The following is a 15,978-nucleotide window of genomic DNA, read 5'->3' on the forward strand; positions in this document are numbered from 1 at the left end:
AGGCAAAACCACGCAGGCCTTAATGAAGATCATCGGCCACGAGCCTGTGCTGGTGCACAGACAGCCGATCAGGAAGGAGAAAGAGCAGAAGCTGCTTGAGGAAGTGAAAATGAATAAGTAAAAAATCCAAGACCTGGAGAAAAAAATTAGAAAAACAAGAAAGGTCCTCTAAAATGTACATTTGCCTTCTTAAACAGGAAAGCCACAAACTCATGTTCTGGGTACAGGATGTTAAAAGAGCTCTTGCCACAGAGAAGGTGGGAATTGCCAACTTGAGACATGTTTTAGGACAAACACTCCAAGAAAGACAGAGACTCTTCAACAAGCCCTGTCTCTTTAAACAGCTCCAAGAAGTAAGCAGTCCACCAGAAACTTCCTGGAAGATGCCCTCAATGACCAGAGAGTTCCTCTGGCCCAACCACCAAAACAGGTGAAGTCTTGCTCCCAGGATCAATAATAGGCCAACCTGTGGGGCCTTTCCCTTCCTGCTGAAGGAGCCCGGCCCGGAATGGAAGCCCTGACGACCATTCCCAGGGGTCACCTGAGCCCTCCAGTGTGGTGCCTGCCTCCTGGCTGGTTCAGTGGAGTCCCACCAACAGATGCAAGAAACCCTTCTCTTCTAGAGAGATGGATGTCACAGGCCACGTGTCATTTCCACAATCTCCATGATCACACTGAGACAAAGATGCCCGCCCCACCGGGAAGACCTCCCGTGCCCCCTGCCTTAGACCTACTGAGAAAATACAAACTGGGCTCCCCTCCCCCACCTGCCCAGTAAGAACTTCCTTTTGCCCAAGAGGGTATACGCAGACAACAATCTGAGGTCTGGGTTTTAAACAACCGTCTGACCACTGTAAAGGCCACTGGCTAAACTGTCTCTTCCCACCACCAACAACGAGTCAGCCTACAAGCCCCTCCTCGTCCCTCACTGGAGGAGCTCAGCGTGGACTTGGGTCCGGGCCTGCGGAGGAAGCCCCTACACCTTGTCCTGGGCTCCTCTGAGGTCTCTCCTGATCACATATCTGTGCTTTGCTGAAACCCTTCACTTCTGCAAATACGTGGAGAAGAGCCACTGTGTCACAGCATCAAAGGACAACCAACTTGATTCCCACAAACACAGCCAAGCCAGAGCCAACTCAATCATCATCTCCCTCACTAATCCTCCCTGGCTCTTCCCAGTGAGAATTCGAAGACTGTGGCCCCACCTGTGGAGACTGGACATACTCCAGCATCGGCTCTGCTGTCTACATAGCAAACGAGAGGCTTCCGCACTCTTATGACAATTCATACCACAATCCTTGGTGCAGTGTGACCAGCTTGAAGAGGTGCTATTTGCAATTAACTGCAAGCCTGAGAGCCCCAGCTCCATGGCTACCACACTTACATGGAAAACCAGAATCTCTGAACCCACACATCGATGATGACCTGCAACATCGACTTGGTCTATATCATGCAGCCCTCAACATCCTAGCGGCATCATTTAGAGACTCCCATGATAACGGCCACATTCGCTCTGCAGAGAACCACCACCATGCTTTAAAGCAGCCAGCAACGTTGCCAGGGTGCACACACCTTACCCAACTCCAGATGCCTCTGCGTACATTACATGTATCGTGGCACAGCCGTGGTGTCACAAGGCACTAGATGGAATCTCATCACCGAGCTCACAGGGCCAGCTGGGCAGATGACCGTCCAGGTCCACAAAATGGGAAGGGGGACTCAAATGGCCACACTCAACGCTAAGGACACGTACCTCCCACAGCCCAACTTCACGCTGATGCTGATGCCTGGGGTCTTTGCCAAGATCCCCAAATCCCACAGAGCGCAGGGGCGACTCAAGGCAAAAACCAGCACTCGGTTCCCTCACCCAGAGGTGCTCCTTGTTGCACCCACAGCATTTCCAACGCTTGCTTCCGCTGCCTGGTACCAGGCGTCACAGTCCCAACAACAAGGGAATCTCAGGCTGGTAGACCCACAACTGAAGGACTGCCCAAAGCAGGCCACGTGAGCATTCAGACAAAAAGCTTCCAAAGTCTGGAGCAACATTCCTCACTCCTAAGCAGCAACACATCCTGGAATCATCTGGAATTCCTGGGGAGCTGTCAGAGTAGGTATACCAGGAGCTAAGCAAGAAAAGGAGAGGCGAGCCTGATTCGGCTATGGAGAACGAGTCATCATTTAAAAAAAAAAAAAGACCCAAAACCCTCATTGCATCCAGGATGCCCTGGTCTGAGGGCACAGCAAGTGCAGTGCTTTTACACCACCTCCTAAATAGTGGGGACCTCAAATGCTTCCAATTCTTCTGCCACATCCGTTCCCTGCTGGGCCTTCTCCTTAAAACCCTTCTCTGGTCTCTCCCCTGAATGAGCAACTACCACCGCTGAAGTTTGTGATTTAAAAAAACAAAAATGTATTCACCACACAAGAAGATTACCTCAAGACCTTGTTCGCCACAGAATTGTTTAATTTTAATAGCAGCTCAGGTGTCAATTAACAGTAAAGGGCTGAGTGACTTACAGCACTGCGTGTAATGCTCTAAAAATCTTTGGGTTTGAGTGAAAAGAAACACAATAAAAACCGAGTTCCAGCTGATCCAGCTGCCCAACCAGCTTTAGGAACCAGTAATTCATATTAGAAAGGGCTGGGGTTTGAAAAGTCTGTGTCCATCAACTTTGAAAAAACGTTTGCCATGGCTTCATGGGAGCCTCCAGACGGTGCACAGAAGTAGGCAGAGACCACCGAGGTTCAGAAAAGTAATCTCGCTAAACTCAACACAGCACCTAACAGCCGCTTTCTGAGGGCTCACCCCACAGGGACCGCCGCAAAGAAGTAGTTCTCAACCAGAGACGGTTTTGTCCCCAACTTCCCTCCCCGAGGACATCTGGCAATGTCTGGAGACGTTTTTGATTGTCACAAATCGGAGGGGATGCTCCTGGCATCTCATGGGGAGGGCTGGGGATGCTGCTAATCATCCTACGATGCACAGGACAGCACACCCACCCCAACCATGACAAAGAACGATCCAGCCCCAGGTGTCAGTACTGCTGAGGCTGAGAAGCGCCCGTCCTAAAGTCACGCGAGCCCCCCTAGGCATCCACTCTCTTGAGTCCCTCTGAGCATCTCAGTCAGTAGGCCCTGTCCCTGGCGGGGGGGGGGGGGGGGGGGGGGGGCGGGGTTTATACACAGACACAAAGCTTCGCAGCTTTGAAGGGGTGGTGGAGGGGCGCCAGCAATGCCTGATGCCCACTCATGAACACTCCCCCACACCCTGCCGCGCAACGCCAGGCACCCAAGGATGCTGACTTCAAGTACTCTTTTTAGAGAATCTTCCAAATTTTTAAAAATCTTTCTAAGTAAAAGAAACCCTGCTCAAAAGAACCTTCAGCACTTATTACCTCATTTAAACTTCACAGCCATCCAGTCGGGTCGGGACTCAGGATCACCATGCGACAGAGGAGGAGACTGGGGTACACAACGAGGTTTAGGTAACTTTTCCAAGGTGACACAGCCCTTGAGTGGCAGAGCCGCAGGCCCGGGCCCTCCGGGTTCCGAGGCCACCGTGGAACTGCGCGGTGGGGTCCCAGCCGACGCGGGAGGGGGGCTTTCCGATCCCAGTCAGGCTTCCATCCGGCTCGCACCTCCCCCACAGCCGCCGCCCTTCCACGGCGCCAGGCCGGCCCTCTAGCACCGCCCCCACGAGGGAGGGCGGCTCTCGGGTGCAGAGGCGGGGCTTGGGACGTGAGCGGACACGCTGCGTGGGGCAGAGGCAGCTCCTCCCACAGGCCGCTGCGGCTGCGCAGAGAGGACCGTGCCCCGCCTCTCCCGCCGCGCGGGTTCCCGTAGGTGCCGGCCTGGCGGGCCCGCTCCTATTCCTCCGCAACCACGCTCACCTGCGAGCATGGCCAGCGGTACCTGTAGGAGCTACTGGTTCATGGAACAAGTCAGCTCCAAGGCCCATCACTTGGGCATTTAGGGTCCCCCAAACTTGCCCGCTCACAGGATCCGCCAGGAGCCTCTCTGTGCCCCTCGGAGGCCAGCAGCCAGCCAATACCGAGAAATCAATGAGTAATGGCGAGTCCCTGAGGTTTCCTTATCTTTTCCTCCATTAAACCGCTCCTCGGTTCCCTCAGTCTGTCTCTGCTTTTATTTCACAGCAAGAGGCTGCTTGTGGACGAGGCAGGCTAGCGGTCCTGCAGGGACCAACCTCACTCTCCTCCTCTGGCTGGGACTGATGCCGGACTTGGACATTCATGCCCCAGGGCTCGTCCCGTGTCTTCATTTCCTGGTGGTCACACTTTAGTCTGATCCACAGGTTCCTGTTGAAAACCACCCAGCAGGGCACCTTTGCATCCAGAGGCCTGTGACAATCAAGAGACAGCATTCAGGCAAACTATGTTCCGGGGCACATTTTTTTCTTCTACTTTGCAAGTACACATATTCAAATCTAAAATTTTTGTTTCAGAAAACAACAGCCAACCAGATTCAACAGATGTTACCCCTTTGCCGTATGAGCACCAGACCAGTTTTTTAAATGAGTAAACATTACTCTAAAGCTAAGCTCCCCCACCGACCACTACCCTGCTATTCCTTTCAGTCACCCACTCCCTCTCTGGGACAAGTACTATATAACCAGAGCATCCCTTCTCTGGATATTTCTTACTGGTATGGGACACTAGTGTAGCCAGAAATCAACATGTCATACCTGCCCGGTGGGTTCTGACAACTTACAGAAAAGGCAGCATACTGCCCACGTCTGGACCCTATTTAGGCTCATTCTAAAACAGTCCCAGCACCTTTTCTTGACTGGATGTCAGATCCCTGTAGCTGGGCAAGGGTGGCTTTTTCCATCCTAGGCTGGAAGGGATGAACCCCGCCATCTGATGGAGGAGAAACAGGCCCAGAGAGGGGAAGTGAATGTGTCAAGATCACAAAGTCAGCGGTGAGGTAGGGACTAGACCTGCGCTCTTGGCCTGGGCCAGGGTGCATTCATGAGCTGGTGACATCATCAGAACCTTCTTCCTCCTCATCCCACACAGAGCAGGCTGTGTGGATGGGGATCCTCCTTCCCCGCTACACTCGGTCTGGAGGGGAGCCAGCCAGCTGCAGATGGCCGTGCCGGGAGGCTCTGAGCTGCTGCAATTCCGCTTGTGGGCATCCTGCCACTGGGGTCAGCAATTCTGGTCAAGAGGAAGAGGCCTAGGGCACCAGAGCTAGGAATCTAGGTGAAGCCACAGCGCCCCCTGCAGCTAACTGCTAAGTAACCCAAACCTTAGGTCTACCTGTCAGATTTCTTGTGGTGCCCACCCAGGAAAGCTGAGGGCTGGGTTCAGAGCAAACCCCTCCTGGGGAGATTTTCCTTTTGCTCTGCATCACCCCTGGGGGAACCCTCAGGATCCCAGTTGATAAGAAAATCATGTCCACCGTGTACAAGACCCTTTCTCTCTCTGACTGCTTCCCTGAATGTGTCCGCCCAGCATCATCTATTGATGGCTTTATGCGGGCCAGCCACTGGGTCCAGTACTTTGGGGATGGAAATGACATGACACTGTTCCACCCACCATGGAATTTCTTGAGTGAGGCAGACAACCAAGGAAACATAGTGAGACAAAGATTTGATGGAGTGCAGTGGGCTGGGGGAGTAGAAAGGAGGATAAAGTACCATGGAAATGGATCGGAGGGGCTCTAATGGCAGACAAGGTGTTTGAGCTGAGCTTTGAGGAGGAAACACAGGAAGACAGATACGGAGAGAGGGGAAGGCATTTGTGGGGGATGGAACATACACAGCCAATACCCCTCCTCACTTGTCCCTTGTCCCAGCTGCTTCCTCTTCCTCCCGCCCCTCCTAATTCACCATGGGTCACAGTGGCTGTCCAGCTAGAGAAGCCACCCGCCTCTCCTGGCTGCAGCTCCCCTCTCTGACAAGGTCCGTGTCTGATCTGATTTCTGTGACTCTCCCAGCCCTCATACCTTGACCCTGCCAAGGAGCACTTGGTTTCCTGAATCCTGCACAAGCCTGTCCACAATCTGGACACTTGAGAATTCAATACGTGGGAAATATTTCTTATGCAGGGGATTCAGCGAAGTCGAAACCATCCTTTGTCTCTAAGAAAGAGAATTCATCCCAGGAAAGGAGAAAAGGGGCAAAGGTGTCATGCCGAGAGAAGTTTCTCTGCACATTCTCTGCAGGCCATTGTGGCTGTTATACACCCTCGCTCATGGCAGAGTGGGTCCTGAAGGTGCAGGGAAACCCATTCACCCTGGACAGCAGCATTATCCTGATATTCCTATCTCCTTTGGAAGAAATCATCTTGAGCTAGAAATCTGTGCTGCCACCAGGGGGCAGCAGAAGACCAAAGCTTTACCTGAAAACAGCTAATTTGTTCAATTCTCTGCCCGGGAGGTAGAGCAGCCGTTCCTAACCTTGGCTGCAAATCAGATTCACCTGGGGAGATTTAAACAACACTGACACCAGGTTCCCACCCCCAGAAATTCTGATTTAACTGGCCCGGGGTGCAAGCCAGCATCGCACTTTTTGGTCTCCCCACAAGAACTTTAATTTTTTTTAACAGGGAAAGAATAGACGAGGAGAAGCAGCAACCTTTCAGACCATTCTACATTTCAGCCAGGGTTGAGAACCACTGGGCTAGACAGACCATTGTAACTCAAAGCATGGTTCACAGACCACCAGCATCAACATCACCTGGGAGCCTGTTAGAAATGCAAAATCTCAGGACCCACCCCAAACCTATTGAATCAGAATCTGCATTTCATGATTTGTACAAATGCTTTATCCATTAAGGAAGATTGTTCTTGGTTTGTGATACTTTGAAAATATTTTCTCTAGTTGGTTTTACCTCTTTAACTTTGTTTTGCCATGCAAAGTATTTTTAAGATGTAGTGGAATTTATCAATTTTCTCTTATGGCTTCTCTTTAAAAAATTTTTTTCGGAGTGTGGTTGATTTACAAGGTTGTGTTAGTTTCAGGTGTACGGTAAGGTGAATCAGTTATACATTAAAAAGAAAAAAAAAAAAGAAAACCCAATTCAAAACGTAGAGTGTACCTCTGAGCCTCCTGGCATCATTATTCCACTGTGATCACTCATCCAGCTGGCGGGGTGGGGAAGGGGCCCATTCTGGATTCCAAGAGGTAAAAAAATCAGGACAAAACACTGTGACAGCTACCACCGTCCCTCCAAGCTCTCAGTGCCCCTATTCTCTCTGGAAAATGAGGCAGCTCTTCACTCCGTGTCTTCTTACTCCCTCGAGCGCTGGAAGGAAATGAGAAGATGAGGGACACACATTTTATTTATGATACATATACCTCAAAAAATTAAGTCATTTCCATAGTGGCTTTCCAAATATCAGCATGGCTAAAAGGAGAGTGACCCTCTATTAGGAGTCAAAAAATAGGACAAGGGGTGTAGCAGAGTATTTGTTTTCTATTTCCTTCTTTTGTCTAGGTGAAATTCTTACAAAGCCCCAAGGATGAAATTAACCTTAGCTGTTCCTTTGAAATTGACCCTGTCCCAGGAAATCTGGCATGTTCAGTCATGGAGTAAAAGCCATAAATAATACTTTTATGATTTAAGCAGTAAGATTTCCACTTCCACAAGAAAGCAGAGAGCGAGACAAGAGGGAGGGGATATGGGGATATATGTATATGTATGGCTGATTCAGTTTGTTGTACAGCAGAAACTAACACACAATTGTAAAGCAATTATACTCCAATAAAGATGTTAAAAAAAAATAATGGGGTTTAGCTGATTTTCACTGCTATGTTTATGCCGCTTTGTACCCACTTGATTCACTTACAGAGAGATATCAATAAATACTTTTTTAAGATTCCTACTAGTCAGAAAAAAAAAAAAAAAAGAATCTACATTTCAACCAGATCTGCAGGGGATTTGTTTGCATATTAAAATTTGAGGAATGCTGGTCTTAGTAACCAGAAGGGCCCTTGGGGAGATCCCAGTCCTACACCAAATCTGGTTTACAGATGTAGAGGTTGAAGCCAGATGGAAGAGCCCATCTGCTCAAATTCACTGGCGATGCGTTGGATGGGACAGCACAGACCTCAGAACCCTGATGCCCAGTCCAGTACTCTTTCTCCCACAGCACCCAGAGCCGGACCTGGGCACCAAATGGCCATAAACAGTGGCGCGAGTTTGGTGGGGTTTTGGAACTTCCCCATAGCTCTCAGCACGCGGACTGTGGGCATCCCAGAGATGGCTAAGTTACCATCCCGGCTCGAGGCGCTTCCATCCTCATATGTAACTCAAAACACACACACGATATCAGCCAGGCATAACCTCTCACCTTGAGTCACGCTGTGGGACCATCTCTAAATGTAGGAAGAAAGAGAAGGGAAAAAGATCAGTGTGGATGGACGTGTAGCCAGGGAAGGTTTCCTGCAGGCCGGGCTTGTGAGAGGGGGTGGGTGAGATTTCAGTGGCTGGTGGAGGGAGGGGCAGCCTTTCAGGCCAAAAGACCAAGATGAATGAAGGGTATTAATAAGGCAGGAAGGGGATCAGGGTGACCAGGGCACCAGGTAAGGATTGGGCAGCAGTGAGAGATAAAGCTGGGTTGGGGGAGTGGCTCAGAACACAGACAAGGCCCTGAAAGCAGACAGAGGACTGCTGGGTAGAGCTGATTCAGTTCCTGGGCTGGAGGCCACAGTGAGCCATAGAAGGTATTGGAGCCAGGGTGGAGTCTGGTCCTTGGACAGGCCTTCTGGGGTGTACCGGACATGGTACCATGGAGGAAGGGGCTACAGGAACCCTCACCCTGGGAGCTCATTGAGGGTACGGCTAGAGGCTCGTTCACCTCAAGGTCACCAGCATTTGGTAGAGCCTTGGCCTTGGAAGGTCTCCTCCAGCTGACCATATTCATGGGAGGCCAGCCTTCAACCCAAGGGCCATTTAAGACTCAAAGTCTAGATCAGAACAGGAAATTTAAGTCATGCTCTTGTGACCTTGGGCTTGTTCCACCATAGAGTAAGGATGATAACAGAAACTCCCTCATAAGGTTAGTAAGAATTATCTGTGATAAGACACATGCCATACCTGGCGTCTACCTGGTGCTCCATATCCGATAACTCCCTTCTACTTCTTAACCCCTGCTCTTCCCAGGGCCTCAGAAAGTTAGCACCACCTTGGTATCCCTTTGAGTTGCTCCTTCAATCTCTTCTCCTTCCCTAATTAACGGTAGCATCTGTTGAGTACTGTACCCATATAAAAGCACAAGCCCATTACATCCTACAATAATGCTTTGAGATCGGTTCTATTCATTCCCTGATTTAAAGATGAGAAAACTCAAGGATAGAGTTTTACATGCACACGACAAGGGTTTGAATTGGGTTACCGTATCAAGCACCCCTCTCCTAACCACGCTTTCATATGGCCTCCAAGTGAGATGGCCCAGGACTCTCCATGGCTCCTCCATGACCCTCAAGCTACACATTCTCCCTCCACAATTCCTCCTCTGACAGTTATAGGGACCAATCTCAACTTTTTGTTTTTGGCCTTGGTCTTCTCCTTTGATCAATAGACCCACATTTCCAAAGGCCAGTGGGATACAGATCCACATGGATGTCTGTCTTCCTCTGAAACCTAACCAACCCCAAGTTCCCAGCCCCTCCCTCTAGCCTGAGCCTGGGTAGCTCATGCCTTGTACCTCCTAAGTTCATTCTATCCAGAAGGGTGGCCATGCTGGTCTCCATCCCCAGTGTGGGGTCCTGGAGAGCAGGAATCTGTCCTCAGGTGCCTCTCACAGAGCCAAGCACAATCAATACAGGACTTACCTATCCCTCCAACCAGCGTCCCCTCCCAGCTCTCCTATTTCGGCTCACAGCACTGTATCCTTCATCTGGTCCTTTAAGATCTGAAACTTGCCCCTGGACCATCCCTCTCCAGCAGCCTCCTCATTCCCCCAGCGGTCCTCTCTGCTCAGAACCGCCTCCCAACTGCCTCTTAGGTTGTTCCCTTCCCCCACTTTCCAACAGACCAACTGCTCCCCGCCCTCCTGCAAGCTCAGGTCAAATCCAAGCCCCCTTGAGTCTTGACCACACCCTGGCCCCTATTAGAGTTAGTTCCCAGTGTGCATCTTAACGCAATGAAACATAAACTCCTTGGGGGCAGGAGCTGTGTCTTTTTATTTTTTGTCCCCATGACACCATTCACAAAAATTAGCACACAAAACCACTAATAAACATATTTTGAGTAAAAGAATTTGGGGATTTAGTTAAAGCAGAAAGTGTCTGATTCAGAGGGAGCATTTTTTTTTTTAATTAACAGCATGGAAGTTATATGTATTCCCAACACAGAAACTTATAAAACTGCCCACTCCCACAGCCCAGATCACTCTGCCCCTTGCCATGCACACCTGCCCTATTTTTATTGATTCATTCGTTTATTCTGTTTTCACCCACTGATGTGTGTTGACTATTCATTCAAATACTTCTTGAGCTAATGAATGAAGATGTTAATGGTCACCTGATCCGGGAGAATTTACACTTGAATACTGGAAATACCTAAGAAGTTTGTGAAAAGTACAATCCTCAAGACCATTTCTAAAATTTACTGAATCAGAATCTCTGAAGGAAAGCCTGAGGGTTTCCACTTTTATTTATTTGTTTTTAACTTTTAACTTTTCCTTTTAAAGTAATTTTCAGAATTCTAAAACAGTTTGAAAATAACAAAGTTCCCATATACCCTTTACCCAGCTTCCCCAAACATTAACACTTAGGTAACTGTCATGCAATGATCAAAACCAAGAAATTGGGCTTTCCTGGTGGTGCAGTGGTTAAGAATCCACCTGCCAATGCAGGGGATATGTGTTCGATCCCTGGCCCAGGAAGATCCCACATGCCGCGGAGCAACTAAGCCCGTGAGCCACAACTACTGAGCCTGCGTGCCACAACTACCGAAGCCCACGCGCCTAGAGCCCGTGCTCAGCAACACGAGAAGCCACCGCAATGAGAAGCCCGCTTGCCGTAACTAGAGAAAGCCCGTGCACAGCAACAAAGACCCAAAGCAGCCAAAAATAAATAAATAAATACATTTTAAAAAAATAAAAACAGGAACGCTTTTTTCTTTCCACTAGTACTTCCATGGTTTCATTTTTTTACATTTAAATTCATGATCCATTTGAGTTTATTCTTCTATATGGTGTGAGCTGTGAATTCATTTTTATCTTTTTTGAAATGACTACTCAGTTGTCCCAGTGCCATTTATTTAAAAGTCTACCATTGCCTCTGAGATTGGAGATCCCATCTTTGTCATATACTAAATTTCCATTTGTACTTAGGTCTATTTCTGCATGTTCTGTTCTATTCCACTGGTCTGTCTATTCACGTGCCAAGGCCACTCTGTCCGAATTACAGGTGCTTTTACAGTTTGTTTTAATGTCTGGTAGCTACCTACCACCTCCACCCCCTGCCCTGCTCTTTTGTTTCAATGTTTCCCTGGATATTCTAGCAGGTTTATTTTCCATATGAACCTTAATATCAACAAACTGTGCCCCCCAAAACAGCTCCAAGAAGTAAGCAGTCCACCAGAAACTTCCTGGAAGACACTCTCAACTACCAGAGTTCCTCTGGCCCAGCCACCAAAAACAGGTGAAATCTTGCTCCCAGTATCAAGAGTAAGCCAACCTGTGGGGCCTTAAGACTCTTCCTTTTCTGGGAGCCCGGCCCAGACTGGAAGCCCTGACGACCATTCCCAGGGGTCACCTGAGCCCTCCAATGCGGTGCCTGCCTCCTGGCTGGTTCACTGGGGCCCCACCAACAGATGCAAGAAACCCCTCTCTTCTAGAGAGCTCGATGTCACAGGTCACCTGTCATTTCCATGATTTCCATGATCACACGGAGACGAAGATGCCTGCCCCACCGGGAAGACCACTGTCTTATCTAGGAGGACCTTCTGCACCACCCTTCCACCTATGGTTCCACTTAGACCTACTTAGAGAAAATACGATCTGTGCTCCCCCCAAGTACGAACTTCCTTTTGCCCAGGGGGGTATATGCGGACAATAATCTGAGGCTTGGAGTTTAAAAAAACTGTTTGACCATTATAAAGACCACTGCCTAAACTGTTTCCACCTATAGAATCACCTACAGAATCACCTTCTTAGTTTAACTCCTACCACCTCTATAAGTAAGAATGACTTAGAAATTTAATTTCTAAGTGTGATAAACTTCACACTATAAATAAATCCTTTTCTATGGATGATTAGCAAGAATCTCTCAGTTACTCCAATGTGCGGCCAGGTTTGGGAACCGGGGGAATACAATAGACAGGACTGGGATCTGGCAGCCCCAGGGGTGCTCCTACTCCCTAACGGGGTCCTTGCGAACAGGTGAACCCGCCACACCAGGCAGTGAATAGGGAAGGCTCAGCAAGACCGGGGGAGTCCTCCAGTTCAGAGCGGTCAAACCATCAGTGATGAGTAACTGTCACCACAGCTGCCTTCCCAAGCTAGGTGTATTCTGCAAACTCTAGAATTATATCTCCCTTCAATCTTGCAGCAGGCCAGTGAGGTAAATTCAGGTATGATCACCATTTTATGGGAACAGAGAGGTTAAGACAACCAATCATGGCAGACCTGGGGTGAACAGAGGCATCTCACTCCAGCGGCCATGCACATTTATTTCCAAGACCTTGGACTCTAAGGACATTATGAGAGGTAGAAAGCGCAGCACGAAGTCCCACTCTCTACGCTGCATGGCCATAGCCCAAGGTGAAGTTACGTGATGCTGGATCCTAGAATGGGCAGGAAGGGATTGACCCTGTCGTTCCATAAAGGAGAAACAAACCCAGAAAAGGAAAAGACTTTCTCAAGATCACACAGCCAGTCAGTGTCAAAGCTGAGAAGAGAGTCCAGGTCCGCTAAGCAGGAGTCTTTGCACCCACCTGCAAGGCATTCGGGAGTTTAGAGGCAAGGCAAGGCTGCCCCCTGGAGGAAAGACTGGAAAACTGCAGGCGTCCCTGTCCTGAGACCCTGGGCAGCTTCACTCTGCATGATGGATTTCCTGACCCTGTACCTCCCTGAGGGTTTCTCCTTCTTTACTAGTGCCCCTCTGCAGAACCCCCCAGGACTCTGTTGATGAAGTCATATCAGGGGCCTAGCATACACAAAGCAGTTTTTCCTCTCACTGCATCCTTGAAATCACTGGCTCAAGAAACACCTAGATAGAGATGGCTTTTCATGTATGAGGCACTGGGATGGGTGCGTGGGGACAGAATCTGAGAAGATGACCCTGCCTATCCCCACGGAGGTTATGATGTGTTGGGTGTCTCAGACACAATCTGTGTTGAGCAGAGAGCTGGAATGGGACGGGGAGGCAGGGGAGGACCAAACGCCAACTAAAGAATGGAGGGAGGGACTCATGGGCATCACATCTGAGTTAAGTGTGAAGAGGAAAGGATTTCAGTAATGAAGATGATGGTACAAAATTCCCGGGGAAAGAGGGAAAACAGGGCCAGGGCCTCCCCTCACGTTCCCTGGTGCCTGCCCTTCCCCTCAGCTCCTCACTGCCCAGACACCAATGTCCGACTCCTTACAAAGCCCCCTCCCTGCTGCACCTGCCTCTTCCACAGGTCCTCCCCCACCTGGCCTTGATCACATCTCCTGCAGTCACTCAACCCCAACCCTGAACCCTCAGATCTTCCAGTCCTTTGTAGGCCTGTCTACAGAGAATCTCTATGGTAATCAACCAATAAGCTAAAACTAGTTCTTGTGTACCTGCTGCAGAGGATCCAGAAAATTCCAAACCAATCTCTGCCCCAAAGAAAAAGAAATCATCTCAGGGGAAGAGTAGAGGTGCAAGGAAGTGATGGAGAGGGAAACATTCTCTGCTAGTTCTGGCAGCTGTGCAAGAGGAGCCCAGGCCGGAGGGACTTTGGGGGTGACTGACATCGGATTAGGAGGCGTGGGTAGGTGGCAGGAAGGCAGGAGCAGAGGCTGGGAGGCAGGAAGGCTCTGGATGGGTCAGCAGGTCAGCGCATGGCCTGACTCATCCAGCTGAGAGGCTAAGGGGTATAGCCTTATTGGCCGAATATTTCCCAAAGGCAGTGAGGAGCCACTCAAGACTGGGTGCAGGAACACCTTGAAAAGTGTGTTTAGAGAGATTCCTGGAACAAACCGTGTCCTTTGCTCTGCAGCTTCTCAAGGTGGCGGGGGTGGTAGGAGGGAGCTCTGGCTACACAGCTCTCACAGCCCCTGAGAACCTGTCCCTCTCGGGGAGCGGCCTGTCCTGCAGCCAGTTTCTTCCTCCAGTTCTCGGGGCACAATTTGTACCACCCCAGGATGACCGGGACGGGAAGCCACAAGGTCAAGGCTGGGTAGTGGCTGAGAGAGAAGAGATGCCAAGCCCTGACTCCGTGCGGTGCTCTTTGCTCACTGCACAAGCCCCCTCCAGCACTGAGTCTAAGCAGGAGGTGTCAGCAGAGAGCGGCTTGGGGGTGGGGTCCAGAACCTCCCCGAGCATGCTTCTGAAAATGGTGTTTCCAGGGGTGGCTCAGATCCTGTCTGTGGGTCACAGAGCGCCCAGTCAAGGGAGGAGACAGAACTGACATATAGGGAACAATTGACCACAGGATGCAATACTATCACTAAGTGTCCTAGGAAATCAGAGCAGGAAGGGGGAATCAGTGTGAACAGCTGTCCAAGAGATGACCTGAAACCTGTGTCCAACTGAGCACCAAACCCCTGAAAGGGGCAAGTGGGGGAAAGGAGCTAGACCCACCAAATATGAAAATACATTGTTTCTCTGGTGAAAACAAGAATTCCACAAAAAGAATAAGCTGCCCAGTCCAACGTAGTAATCCTACCCCATAATAATCGTTGGACACATGAGAGGGGGTACTGATTCGTTTGTAGTCATCCCTTCCGGGCCATCAGCAACAGAAATTCCCCTGAAGAAGTAAGGAAGGAATGCTTTCTTAGAGATGGTTATATGTTCTGCTCATCTGTCCATTCATCCATTCATCCATCCACCCTGCATTCTTATGACAAGATTTAAAACCTTCCTCTGAGGGAATGCTGCTACTCTTCTGCCCTTCAAAATGCGATGCCCTATATGTAATAAGGAAACAAACAGAACCACAAGGTTTAATAAACGACTAAGATGGCAAGTCCAAGGCAACCATATTTTCTCCCTCCGTTTTCCAACTGAATGCACATCCAAGAGTCTTCTGGAATCTTCTCTCCCTTCTCCTACCTCACCTCTACCCCCAATCCCGAACCAGGGCCTGGAGAGTTCACGCCCCAAACTGCTCTGAGCCCCTCTCTCCTCTCTCCTCCTCCTCCTCCTGTCCCCGCCTGCCCGCGCCCCAGGGCCTTTCCCACCCTTCAGGGGCACCCTCGATGCCCACCTGCAGCCGGTGTCGCCCCCTCCAGGCTTCGTCCACCCGCCGTTTGTCAGCAATACGAGCCTGAGCTCACGCACCGCGCGCTCAAGCGACGGTGGCCGTCTGGGCGGACGCCCTCGGCTCGGACAGCCGCTCGCACCGCCTCCTCCGTGCGCTTCGGGTCCCCGCCGCCCTCCTCGCGCCAGAGGCAGGCGCGTGCCTTCCGGGTTCCCTAGGCGCCTGCGCCCCCGCCTGGCCCTAGCGTGTTCTGCCCCGCCTCCTCCTGTTCACCCAGCCGAACCCCACCGGCCGCGCCCCTTCCCAACCCCGTCCCCCGGCGCGAGCTGCTGCACGAGCCCACGTCCTCTCCGGGACCCGCTGCGCTCCCGGCAGGCGCGGGCCACCCTCCCACCGCAAGCCGGCGCCTCTCGCCGAAGAGCGATCCTCCTTCCCCACGTGTCCGGGGACCTGCCGGATCTCTGCCGGGAGACACTGACATTTGGGAGGCGGCTTGGCCAGAGGAAGGGGCTGCAGGCACTTTCCCTTTATTGATAAGGAAGACTATGTCTATATTTGCCTTCTTGGTGCAGTGGGCAGCGCGTCAGCCTCATAATCTGAAGGTCCTGAGTTC

The 15,978-nt window shown here is 50.6% G+C and overlaps 1 long non-coding RNA gene across 1 annotated transcript; it reads right to left on the reverse strand.

Annotated features, from left to right (window-relative positions):
- Positions 1 to 3,334: 3,334 nt before the first annotated feature.
- On the reverse strand, positions 3,335 to 15,544 carry LOC103016696 (uncharacterized). Its single transcript, XR_452552.2, has 3 exons — positions 15,372 to 15,544; positions 7,062 to 7,268; positions 3,335 to 4,358 (listed from the first exon to the last, which is right to left on the reverse strand). It is a non-coding gene; the product is annotated as an uncharacterized LOC103016696 (long non-coding RNA).
- Between the last annotated feature and the right edge of the window lie 434 nt (positions 15,545 to 15,978).

The sequence above is a fragment of the Balaenoptera acutorostrata genome, chromosome 19 (assembly GCF_949987535.1).
Source record: "Balaenoptera acutorostrata chromosome 19, mBalAcu1.1, whole genome shotgun sequence".
NCBI lineage: Eukaryota > Metazoa > Chordata > Mammalia > Artiodactyla > Balaenopteridae > Balaenoptera > Balaenoptera acutorostrata.